This window comes from Chenopodium quinoa, unplaced genomic scaffold (assembly GCF_001683475.1).
Source record: "Chenopodium quinoa cultivar QQ74 unplaced genomic scaffold, ASM168347v1, whole genome shotgun sequence".
In the NCBI taxonomy this organism is placed as follows: domain Eukaryota; kingdom Viridiplantae; phylum Streptophyta; class Magnoliopsida; order Caryophyllales; family Amaranthaceae; genus Chenopodium; species Chenopodium quinoa.
The window spans coordinates 711950-724845 of record NW_018743574.1 but is presented as its reverse complement, the minus strand read 5'-3'; positions in this window follow the sequence as shown (position 1 = coordinate 724845).

Here is a 12896-nt window from a genome sequence, read left to right as displayed (position 1 = left end):
CTAGAGCTGTCAATTCGGGTAAACGGGTCAGGTTTGGGTCGGGTCGATTCGATTCGGATTAATTCCATAACCTATGCAGGTCGAGTTTGGTTGGGTCATGCTTGAGTTGGGGTCATAGTTCTTATCGGGTTTGGGTTGGGTTTAGGTCGGGTTAATAACAGGTCGGGTGAACAATAGGTCGGGTTCACGCGTTAAAACGGGTTAGGGTAATTCTCGGGTTCGAGTCGGGTTCGGTTCAAGTCAATAATTTGCGGGTTAGAATCAGGTCGGGTCATTATCGAGTTTGAGTCGGGTTCGGTTCAGGTCAATAATTTGCGGATTATAATCATGTCGGGTCATTTTCAAGTCGGGTCACTCTCGGGTTCATGTCGGGTTCGATTCAAGTCAATAATCAAGTTGGGTTATTTCCAAGTCGGGTCATTCTCGGATTCAAGTCGGGTTATGTTCAATTCAATAATTTGTAGGTTACAATCAGGTCGGGTCATTTCCAAGTCAGGTCATATTCAGGTTCAACTAACTATAAATAGATAATTATCATTTTTATCAAGCTAATTATTTCCTTTGACTATAATGTATATGTCAAATTGCAATATACTAGGGAACTATAGTCTATAATTCAGGAAGATAATTATCTTCTTTGACCATACAACAAATATATACTATATTTAACTCTTAAATTTGAGGATGATGCTCCTTTCTTTTGCTGGCCTGGACCGACTTGGTCTCCCCAGACAAAATGCTTTGATCAACAATAATTAGGTGGTATAAATTGCATTTAAGGTGATTTGCAATCGGGTCAAAAACAATTTGGGTTGAATTTAGGTTGGGACAATAACAAGTCGTGTTGATATCCAGTCGGGTTAGTAACAGATCGGGTTGAATTTTTTGGTCGGGTAAGTAATAGGTCTGGTAAAATTCGGTTCAGGTCAATAACAAGTCGGGTTGAATTTGGGTCAGGTTAATTACAAGTCCAGTTGATTTTGGGTCGGGTTTGTAACAGGTTGGGTTAAATTCGGTTCGGGTTAGGAACGGGTCGGGTTGAATTCAAGTCAAGTTGGTAACAAGTCGGGTTAAATACGATTTTGACATGGGTTTTGTTCAATTTCAATTCAAGTCGGGTTCGGTGCAAGTTAACTAAATTGACCGTTGTAATTAAACTGGTAAATCGAAGCAAGTAGTAAACCGGTAAATTGGCCGTTTAAAGGAAAATTGGATGGTCCCACCCACCCAATTGGACTCTCGGAGGGTATTATGCACAATGATAAAAATTTCGGCAATTTTAATTCTGGGCGAAAAAAAGTCGAAAATTTCCAAAATTGAAGGCTAATTTTCCACGCTTTTTGAGAATTTTACAGGTTTCGAGTCCCGGTGTCGCAAAGTCTTTAGATTTTAGGGAATACATCTGGGGGGTCATATAATACCGATTGGAAACATATTTGATCATTATATGTTGCCATAGATGTTCGTGGTAGGCTTGAGTTAATGAAATCGGTGAAAGTTGTAAACCGGTAAAGTTGTCGTTTAAAGGAAAACTGGATGGTTCCACCCACCCAATTGGACTCCCGGCGGGGGTTAGAAAACATGATAAACATTTCGGCAATTTTTATTTTCGGGCGATAAAAAGTAAAAAAATTCCAAAATTGGAGGCTAATATCCACGTTTTTTGAGAAATTTTGGAGGTTTCAGGAGCTGGTGTCGAAAGCACTAGAGATTTTAGGGAATATATATCGGGGTCATATAATGCCTTTTGGAACCATATATGATAATTATCTGTTGTCATAAATGTTCGTGGTAGGCTTGAGTTAATGAAATCGATGAAGTTATAAACCGGTAATTGGTCGTTTAAAGGCAAATTAAATGGTTCCACCCACCCAATTGGACTCTCGGAGGGTATTGGGGAAATGGGGACCATGGTAACATTTTGGCTATTGTTATTTCCGAGCGAAAAAAGTCAAAAAATTCCGAAATTAAAGATTAATATCCACGCATTTTGCGAAATTTTAAGGTTTCGAGACTCGGTGTCGAAAAGTATTTAAATTCTATGGAATACATCTCATGATCATATAATGCCGTTTGGAACCATATCTTATCAATTTATATTGTCATAAATGTTCGTGGTAGGCTTGAGTTAATGAAATCGGTGCAAGTTGTAAACCGGTAAATTGGTCGTTTAAAGACAAATTGTTTGGTTCCACCCAACCAATTGGACTCCTGGAAGGTATTAAAGACCACTGTAAACATTTCGGCAGTTTTTATTTTCAGGCAAAAAAAAAGTCAAAAAATTCCAAAATTTAAGGCTTTATCCACGTTTTTCGAGAAATTTTAGAGGTTTCGGGACCCAATGTCGAAAAGACTTGAGATTTTATGGAATACATCTCAGGGTCATATAATGCCGTTTGGAACCATATATGATAATTATTTGTTGTCATAAATGTTCGTGGCAGGCTTGACTTAATGAACTTGATAAAGTTGTAAACCGGTAAATTGGTCGTTTAAAGGCAAATTGGACGGTTCCATTCACCCAATTGGACTCCCGGAGGATATTAGGGACCATGTTAAACATTTTGGCAATTTTTATTTTCGAGCGAAAAAAATCAAAAAATTCCATAATTGAAGACTAATATCCACGCATTTTGCGAAATTTTGAAGGTTTCGAGCTCGGTATCAAAAAGTATTGAAATTCTAGGGAATACATCTCGGGGTAATATAATGTCGTTTGGAACCATATATGATCATTATATGTTGTCATAAATGTTCGTGGTATGCTTGAGATAATGAAATCGGTGCAAGTTGTAAATCGGTAAATTTGCCGTTTAAAGGCAAGTTGGATAGTTCCACCGACCCAATTGGACTACCGGAAGGTATTAGGATCGTGGTTAACTTTTCGGAAATTTTTATTTTCGGGCGAAAAAAAGTCAAAAAATTCCAAAATTGAAGGCCAATATCCACGATTTTCGAGAATTATTGGAGGTTTCGGGGCCCGTTGTCGAAAAGACTTGAGATTTTAGGAGATACATCTCAGGGTCATATAATTCCGTTTAAAACTATATATGATCATTATATGTTGTTACAAATGTTCGTGGTAGGTTTGAGTTAATGAAATCGTTGAAGTTGTAAACCGGTAAATTGGTCGTTTAAAGGCAAATTGGATGGTTCCACCCACCCAATTGGAATCACGGAGGGTATTAGGGACCATGGTAAACATTTTAGTAATTTCTATTTCCGAGAGAAAAAAAGTCAAAAAATTCAAAAATTCAAGACTAATATCCACGCATTTTGCGAAATTTTGAAGGTTTCAGGGCTCGGTGTCGAAAATTATTGAAATTATAGGGAATATATCTCGGGGTCATATAATGCCGTTTGGAACCATATATGATCATTGTATTTTGTCATAAATTTCGTGGTAGGCTTGAATTAATGAAATTAGTGCAAGTTGTATATCGGTAAATTTTCGTTAAAAAGAAAATTGGATGGTTCCATCCAATGGGACTCTCGGAGGGTATTAGGGACCATGGTAAAAATTTCGGCAATTGTTTTTTTACGGGCGAAAAAAAGTCAAAAAATTCCAAAATTAAAGGCAAATATCCATGCTTTTTGAGAAATTTTGGAGGTTTCGGGGCCCGTTGCCGAAAAGCCTAGAGATTTTAGGGGATACATCTCAGGGTCATATAATGCCGTTTGAAAACATATATGATCATTATATGTTTTCAGAAATGTTCGTGGTAAGCTTGAATTAATGAAATCGGTGAGAGTTGTAAATCAGTAAATTGGTCGTTTAAAGGCAAATTTGATGGTTCTACCTACCCAATTGGACTCTCGAGGGTATTAGGGACCTTGGTAAACATTTCGGCAATTTTTATTTCTGGGCGAAAAAAGTCAAAAAATTCAAAAAATATAAGGCTAATATCCACGGTTTTTGAGAAATTTTAGAGTTTTCGGGTCTGGTGTTTAAAATTCTTGAAATTCTACGGAATACGTCCCGGGGTCATATAATGTCGTTTGGAACCAGATATAGTCATTATTTGTTGTCATAAATGTTCGTGGTAGGCTTGAGTTAATGAAGTCGGTGCAAGTTGTAAACAAGTAAATTGGTCGTTTAAAGGCAAATTGGATGATTCCACCCACTCAATCGGACTCCATGGGGGTATTATGGAACATGGTAAACATTTCGGCAATTTATATTTCCATGCGAAAAAGAGCCAAAAAAATTCCAAAAGTATCCATGCTTTTTGAGAAAATTTTGAGGTTTCGAGGCTCGGTGTCGAAAAGGTTTGAGATTTTATGGGATACAACTTAGGGTCATATAAAGTCGTTTGGAACCATATATGATCATTATATGTTTTCATAAATGTTCGTGATAGGCTTGAATTAATGAAATCGATGCAAGTTGTAAATCAATAAATTGGCTGTTTAAAGGAAAATTGGGTGGTTTCACCCACCTTAGACTCCCAGAGAATTTAGGGACCATGGTAAACATTTGGACAATTTTTATTTTAAGGCGAAAAAAAGTCAAATAAATCCAAAATTGAAGCCTAATATCCACACTTTTTGAGTAATTTTGGAGGTTTCTAAGCCCGGTATCGAAAAGTACTGAAATTCTAGGGAATATATCTTGGGGTCATATAATGGTATTTAGAAACATATACGATCATTATTTGTTGTCATAAATGTTCGTGCTAGGCTTTAGTTAATGAAATCGGTGCAAGTTGTAAATTGGTAAATTGGTCGTTTAAAGGCAAATTGGATGGTTCCACCCACCTAATAGGACTTCCGGAGAGTATTAGGAACCATGGTAATCATTTCGGCATTTTTTATTTTCAAGCGAAAAAAAGTCAAAAAATTCCAAAATTGCATACTAATTTCCCTGAATTTTGCGAAATTTTGAAGGTTTCAGGGATCGGTGTCGAAAAGTATTGAAATTCCGGGGAATACATCTCGGGGTCATATAACGCCATTTGGAACCATATATGATCATTATATGTTGTCATACATGTTCGTGGTAGGCTTGTGTTAATAATGAAATCGGTGCAAGTTGTAAATCTTTAAATTTACCGTTTAAAGGCAAATTGGATGGTTCCACCAACCAAATGGGACTCCCGGAGGATATTAGGGGATATGGTAAATATTTCGACAATTTTTATTTACGGGCGAAAAAAAGTCAAAAAATTCCAAAATTGAAGGCTAATATCCATGCTTTTTGAGAAATTTTGGAGGTTTCTGGGCCCGTTCACGAAAAGCCTAGAGATTTTAGGGGATACATCTCGGAGTCATATAATTCCGTTTGGAACCATATATGATCATTATATATTTTAATAAAATTTTCCTGGTAGGCTTGAATTATTCAAATCGGTGAGAGTTGTAAATCGGTAAATTGGTCGTTTAAAGGCAAATTGGATGGTTCCACCTACCCAATTGGACTTCTGGAGGGTATTAGGGACGACCATGGTAAACATTTCGGCAATTGTTAATTCTGGGAGAAAAAAAGTCAAAAAATTCAAAAATTGAAGGCTAATATCCACGGTTTTGAGAAATTTTGGAGTTGTCGGGGCCCGTTGTTTAAAAGTCCTTAAATTCTAGGGAATACATCTCGGGGTAATACAATGTTGTTTGGAACCATATATGATCATTATTTGTTGTCGTAAATGTTCGTGGTAGGCTTGAGACGTTAATGAAATCGGTGCAAGTTGTAAACCGGTAAATTAATCGTTTAAAGACAAATTGGATTGTTCCACCCACCCTATGGGAATCTTTGGGGGTATTAGAGAATATGGTAAACATTTCGGCAATTTTTATTTCCGTGCGAAAAATAATAAAAAAAAAATTCCAAAAATGAAGACTAATATCAATGCTTTTTGAGAAATTTCGAAGATTTTGGAGCCCGGTGTGGACAAGAAACGAGATTTTAAGGGATACATCATGGTTTCATATAATGCCGTTAGGAACCATAAATGATCATTATATGTTGTCATAAATGTTCGTGGTAGGCTTGAGTTAATGAAATCGCTGCAAGTTGTAAATCGGTAAATTGGTCGTTTAAAGGCAAATAGAATGGTTCCCACCCACCCAATTGGAATCCCGGAGGGTATTAGGGACCATGGTAAAAATTTCGGCAATTTTTTTTTTCCGGGCAAAAAAAAGTCAAAAAATTCCAAAATTGAAGGCTAATGTAGGGAATAATTTCAAGCGTTAATCCCACTAGCTTGAACCCCACTGTGATCATACACTAAAGTACGGTGGCGTCCAAAAGGGAAGAAGATAGAGCAAAAGAGTCGCCAACAAGTTTTTTAGGAACTTGTAAACCATTCACAGGGTAAAAGTTACACCCCTTAACGATCCAAGAGATCGTCAACTCCATAAATTCATGAACCAAATAAGGGTTCGGGGATGAAGGTACAAATCCAACCTAAAAGAGATTGAACCTGCCCTAATAATAGGCCTCTACTTTTTTCTGATCGTATTCATGTGCGCTTTCTGATTAACATGCAATCAATAGGTTAACCCTAAACCTGTTTAATCTATGTTGGTTGAATATTAATGCACAAATAAACTATTATTGGAGATCACTTGAATTATAATCACATTAACCCTAAACAAGATTATTAATTATCTTATTAAGTGTGATTACAAGTACCAATTCCCTTTAAACATGCATAAAAGTGTGATCAAGCAATAACAATGTAGCATCAAGCAACATAATAATCATAATAAATATCATGATCATGAAATTATAATTGAAATAATAAAATAATCATCATCAAAATAATAATAATAATAATAATCACAATCATCATAAATTATAACAATTATAATCATAATCATGTTAATATTAAAGCATAATAATAATAGCAAGATCCTAGGCATGATACTAACAAGATTAATAACAAACCCTAGCATGTCACTAAGCAATAAAAATCAAATCTTTAACCCTAACATGATACTAACAATCATAAATATTAGGAAGAACGTAGGAAGCATCGTAACAATCATATTTAATATTAAAGTTACCCTAGACATGATACTAGGAATATCACAATTGATTAGGGGATTTTTATCCACCAATCACCGTCTGACAAGTGGACCAACCAGGTTCCGCCACGTGTTTTTCACGTAGGCCAATAGGAGCCTGCCACGTGTCAATTACAGATTCGTCCTCTGCGGACCAATTGAGACACGCCACGTGTCCACCCATGCCAAATGGGAAAACCGGCCACCAAGGCCCAATCCTGTTTAGAGGCCCGGTCAGCCCTAGGTTTACCCTAAACCTAGAGAGTGGCACGCTTCTCAAGACTATAAATACTCCTCTTAATCCTCATTAAGAGGGGGAGAACTCTAATAACACACGGATTATACATTAAACACTCTCACCTAGAGAGACTAAACCACTTTAATTTCCGTATTAATTACTCCTTAATCAGGTACTAACTTGACCGTTGGAGGCGGAGCTCTCAGGAGTCTCCGTTATTTTGCAGGTACAGGCGGCCGGTTCCAGTCTCGGTGTTGTAACTCTCCCGCAGGACATCAGAAAACCCCGAAACATTTGGCGCCGTCTGTGGGGAGAGTACTTCTGAGATGGCATCCAAGTCTGTACCGACTCCTGAAGAGAGGCGTCCCCTAAACGACCCTCAAGTTCAGTCGGACCATGACACCGAAAGTGAATTTGAAGTGGAAACTCATACAGCTCCAGACGGGACCCTAAGGGCCCGACGTACCCGTCATACCGAAAGGAGGGAACGGGAGCATCTTCAAACAGGAAGCGAGCCAGCAGGCGCACCGCCTGCTCGGCAACAGCCGACTGATGGGTCTGCTCCCATCACAAGGAACGAACTCATGACCTTCATGAGGGACTTCAAGGGAGAGATTCAAGAGTTGATCAACAAAAAGCCGCCTGCTTCAGTCAAAGAGCAGTCGGCCAAAAAACCTTCCACTTCACTGAAGAGGAAGCCAGTTCAAGGGCGAAAGGCGACTCCTCATCCTAAATCCAAGAAGCGGGAGCCACCTGCTCTTGATTTCACAAAATTCCGTTATCCTACGGGAAATAGGAAACCTGTTCGTCACATTCAGGCGGACGGGTCGAAGAAAACATACACAGACGCTCGTCTGCTGTTAGAACAGAAGAAGAGTGACCGACTGTCAGAGTCGGCCTCTACTTCAAATTTTCAAGAAAGTTTACAAAATACCTCGATGAGGCATACCAAGTCGTATCATGAGAGTCAGTCAGGCGGCACCTCCCGTCAGTCAGGCTTTCATAGCGACCAGGCGGTACCAAACCTACCGTTTGTACCGCAACAACAGTATTTTATGCATCCACCTCCATTTGGCGGACCTGCAGCAAAAAACGTCCAACCTATGGACTGGCAGCTACGGTTGCTTAGACTTGGTGAACAGCCGTCGGCCTTCTCCAAGGAAATTACTGAAGCCACTCAGCCGGCCAAAGTAAAAAATGTACTAGTAGGCGCCTATGACGGCACTACTAACCCAGAAGACCATCTGATGGCATTCACCAACCTGATGTACCTTCAAGGGTTGGATGATCCCACTTGGTGCAAGTGTTTCCCAGCGACTCTCAAGGGAATCGCACAGCAATGGTTCGGCAACCTGCCGACTGGTTGTGTAAACAGCTTCAGGACGCTTGCTTACTTGTTTGCCTCCAACTTCGCCATGAACATCCCTGCGAAGAAAACGACCCTTGATTTGGGAACAATTCAGCAGGGCGAGAAGGAGGGGCTTCGTTCTTACATCAGGCGGTTCAACCTGATGAGAATACAGATTCAAGGGTTACCGGATGAGGTAGCTTATACTGACTTTTTTAGAGGTCTCAAAGACGGGTCTACCTTCAAATTTGATTTAGTTCGAAAAAGGGTGGCGACTCTTCAAGAGGCCTTGATTGAAGCAGAAGCATATATACAGGCGACTGATCTGTGTACGATAAAACAGTCGGGCGGGAAAAGGTTCGACAGAAGAGAAGGACGACAGAAACAGTCGTCTAACAAAGATGAGAAAAGAAAAGAGGTCTGGGCGGCTGATTCCTCTAAACAGCCGGCCCAGAAAAAGAAAAAAGAATTCAAACCATACTCCCCAAAGTATGTGTTTAACAAGGATAACCAGTTTATCCTAAAAGAAATAAAGGGACGGTTCTCAATTGAGAAGCCGGTCCCCATGAAGGGTTCTGCAAACAACCGGAACCAAGACAATCTGTGCTTATCATGATGACGTTGGTCATCACACCAATGACTGCATCAGTGTCATGCGGTACCTAGACCGCTTGGCTGAGCAAGGTGATCTTGACACTTATGTCAAGAAATCTACGGGGAACACTTCCTCCAAAAAGCAGTCGGCCAAAAAGAATCAACAGGCCGACAGTTCCGATACTGATGAAGCAGTCGTCTACACCATTGCAGGCGGCTTCTCAGGAGGCGGCCCCACTATTAGGGGCAACAAAGATAATATAAGGCGGTTAGATGTAAATTCCGTTCACCAAGAACGGCCGTCCAAATATACATTTCCTGAGATTGTCATCACTGAAGAGGATCTAGGAGGGGTAAGGGGGCCGCATGACGACCCTCTCGTTATTGAATGTAAAGTGGCCAACCAGAGAGTTGGCCGAATCCTCATAGATACCGGGAGCTCCTCAGATCTCATCAGCAGCAAATGTCTGTCAAAACTGAAATATCAGACGGACTGCATACATCCGGCCTCTCACCCTTTAATAGGGTTTGGAGAAGGAGTCGTCCACCCACTGGGACGAGTAGATTTACCCATTCGCCTGGGCGAAAAAGGGGAAGGACGACACATGGTAGTACGGTTCCTAGTAGTAGAGGAACTCTCGGCCTACAACATGATTCTGGGTCGACCAACCCTGAATAATTCCAAGGCTGTTATAATCCCGTCTCTTATGCTGCTTAAGTTTGAGAGGGATAATGGAACAGTCGGCTCCCTAAGGGGAGATCAGAGGATGGCCCGAGAGTGCTATCTCTCGGATGTCAAGCCCACTGTTATGGCCACTGGGTCAAGTGGAGAAAAAACAGACCTTGACAATGTCAAGGAGAGTGCGCCTGTTCAAGAAACAGGCGACAAAAAGAGAAAGGCGTCCCAGACAGAGTCCGCAAGAAAAGCAAGAAAATAGCAATCATTGGCAGAGGAGCGTCCGGATGAGTTCCGCCCTCAGCCGGCTGGTGAGCATGCGGACCTGATCTTAGACGACTCACGTCCTGACCGAACAGTCAAAGTTGGGACGACCGCTCTGAGAAACCTTGGTGACGACTTTCACAACCTATTGAAAGAATACAAGGACATCTTTGCATTTGAAGTCCATGAAATGCCAGGCATTAGTCCTGATCTGGCAGTACATAAACTCGCTGTGGATCCGAAAAAGAAGCCGGTACGGCAAAAGAAGCGGAACCATGGCGAAGAAAGAAGTCAGGCGGCAGCCGCCGAAGTTAAAAAATTACTTGATGCAGGGTTCATTCGGCAATGTTACTTCCCAGACTGGGTTGCAAATGTGGTTCTTGTTAAAAAGCCGAATGGTACCTGGCGAATGTGTGTAGACTACACAGACTTGAATAAGGCGTGCCCCAAAGACAGTTACCCTCTGCCTAAAATTGATAGCCTGGTCGACTCAACAGCCGGCCATGCTTTGATGAGCTTTATGGACGCCTACTCTGGTTTCCATCAAATTCCTTTGTGGAAGAAAGATCAGGAGAAGACGGCCTTCGTCACTGATCAGGGGTTATACTGTTACACGGTCATGCCGTTTGGTCTTAAGAATGCCCCGGCCACCTTCCAACGTATGATAAACACTGTGTTCTTTGATCAACTTGGGAGAAATGTCGAGGCATATATTGATGATATGATTGTCAAGTCTAAACTTCAGACAGATCATCTGTCGGACCTCCGAGAAACTTTCGCCACACTCAGGCGGCACCATGTCATGCTCAATCCCAAGAAATGTGTCTTTGGAGTTGAGTCTGGGAAATTTCTCGGATTTCTCATTAATCAGAGAGGAATAGAGGCGAACCCTGAGAAGGTGCAGGCGGTCATCGACATGCAGTCGCCACGTACCGTCCGAGAGGTTCAGAAGTTAACAGGTTGTCTGGCGGCCTTGGGAAGATTTCTAAGCCGATCAGGCGACAAATGCCTATACTTTTTCCAGGCAATTAAGAAAAAGGCAAGGTTTGAATGGGGGCCGGATGCTGAGGCCGCCTTCCAGAAATTAAAAGTTCACTTGCATTCCTTGCCGAGGCTGGTCAGCCCTTTGCCCAAAGAGGATCTCTACATGTACCTGGCCGTCTCTGATCATGCGTTAAGCGCTGTGCTCCTTGCTGAAAGGGACGGCTGTCAGCTCCCGGTCTACTTTGTCAGTCACGTACTGAAAAATGCCGAGTTGAGGTATCCCCTAGTGGAGAAATTTGGTCTTGCACTCTTCATGGCTGTTAAAAAAATTGAAGCCCTACTTTTTGGCACATGCAGTCGTCGTGTATACCGACCAACCAATCAAGCGGCCCCTTACCATCATGGAGTCGTCAGGACGAATGATCAAATGGGCCATAGAAGTTCAGAGCCTCGAAGTTACTTTCGAGCCTAGAAAAGCAGTGAAGGGGCAAGCCTTTGCTGACTTTATTGCAGAGATGACTCGTCCTCCTGACTCTCAAGTTCCAGACCAAGTCTGGAAGGTATATGTGGACGGAAGCTCTACTTCAAATGGTTGTGGAGCAGGCGTCGTATGTCAATCTCCAGAGGGCGACAAGTTCGAGTATGCTCTACGCTTCAGTTTTCAGGCTTCAAACAATGAGGCAGAATATGAAGCTTTACTAGCCGGGATCCGCATGTGCAAGGCGGCAGGGGCAAGAAAAATAGACGCCTGTTCTGATTCACAATTGATAGTGAGTCAGTACAATGGCGAATACGAAGCAACCCATCCGGCCATGATCAAGTATTTACAGGCGGTCCGACAAGCAGTCGGCTCCCTTGAGGATTTCCATCTGATCCAAGTGTCGAGATCAGAAAACAACCAGGCAGATGCACTGTCAAAATTAGCATCATCCGCCTCCTCCGATACTCCCCGAGCTGTTTTTTTGGGAAGTAATGGAGAAGAGAAGCATCGAGGAAAACCCTATTGGAATCCTAGACAGAAGCTCAACCTGGATGGATTCAATCAGGGCATATCTGACAAACGGTACACTGCCGGATGATCCTCAACAGGCGGCAGTTCTGAAAAGACGAGCCACCAATTTTGAAATGATAAAGGGAGAACTTCACAAAAGGGGGTACCTACAACCCTTCTTAAAGTGCGTTACTCCAGAAAAGGGACGAGAGATACTAGACGATCTCCACTCTGGTTACTGTGCTTCACATATAGGTGGAAGGACGCTTGCTCAAAGGGCAAGGCGCCAGGGCTACTTCTGGCCTACCTTAGAAGCTGATGCTATGGAGATGGTGAAAAAATGTGACAAGTGCCAAAGGTTTGGCAAATTAATTCACCGTCCGGCTACTGACCTCACTACCATTCATAGCCCACTACCGTTTGCTAAGTGGGGCATGGACATTCTGGGTCCATATACGCCTGCTACAGGCGGCAGAAGGTATATACTTGTTGCCGTTGACTACTTCACTAAATGGGTAGAGGCGGAGGCTGTAAAGGGAATTAAGACGAAAGATGTAATTTCATTCATTTGGAAAAAACGTCATCACTCGGTTTGGGGTTCCCATGTCTATGGTTTTTGATAATGGTCCCCAATTTGAGACGCCTGTTCTCAAAAGCTGGTTGGGTGACCAAAGAATTGCAAACTACTTTGCATCTGTCGGCCGTCCACAAGCAAACGGCCAGGTAGAAGCCTTTAATAAAAATCATCTCAGACGGTCCTCAAGAAAAAGATTGAACGAGCAGGCGGCCTATGGGC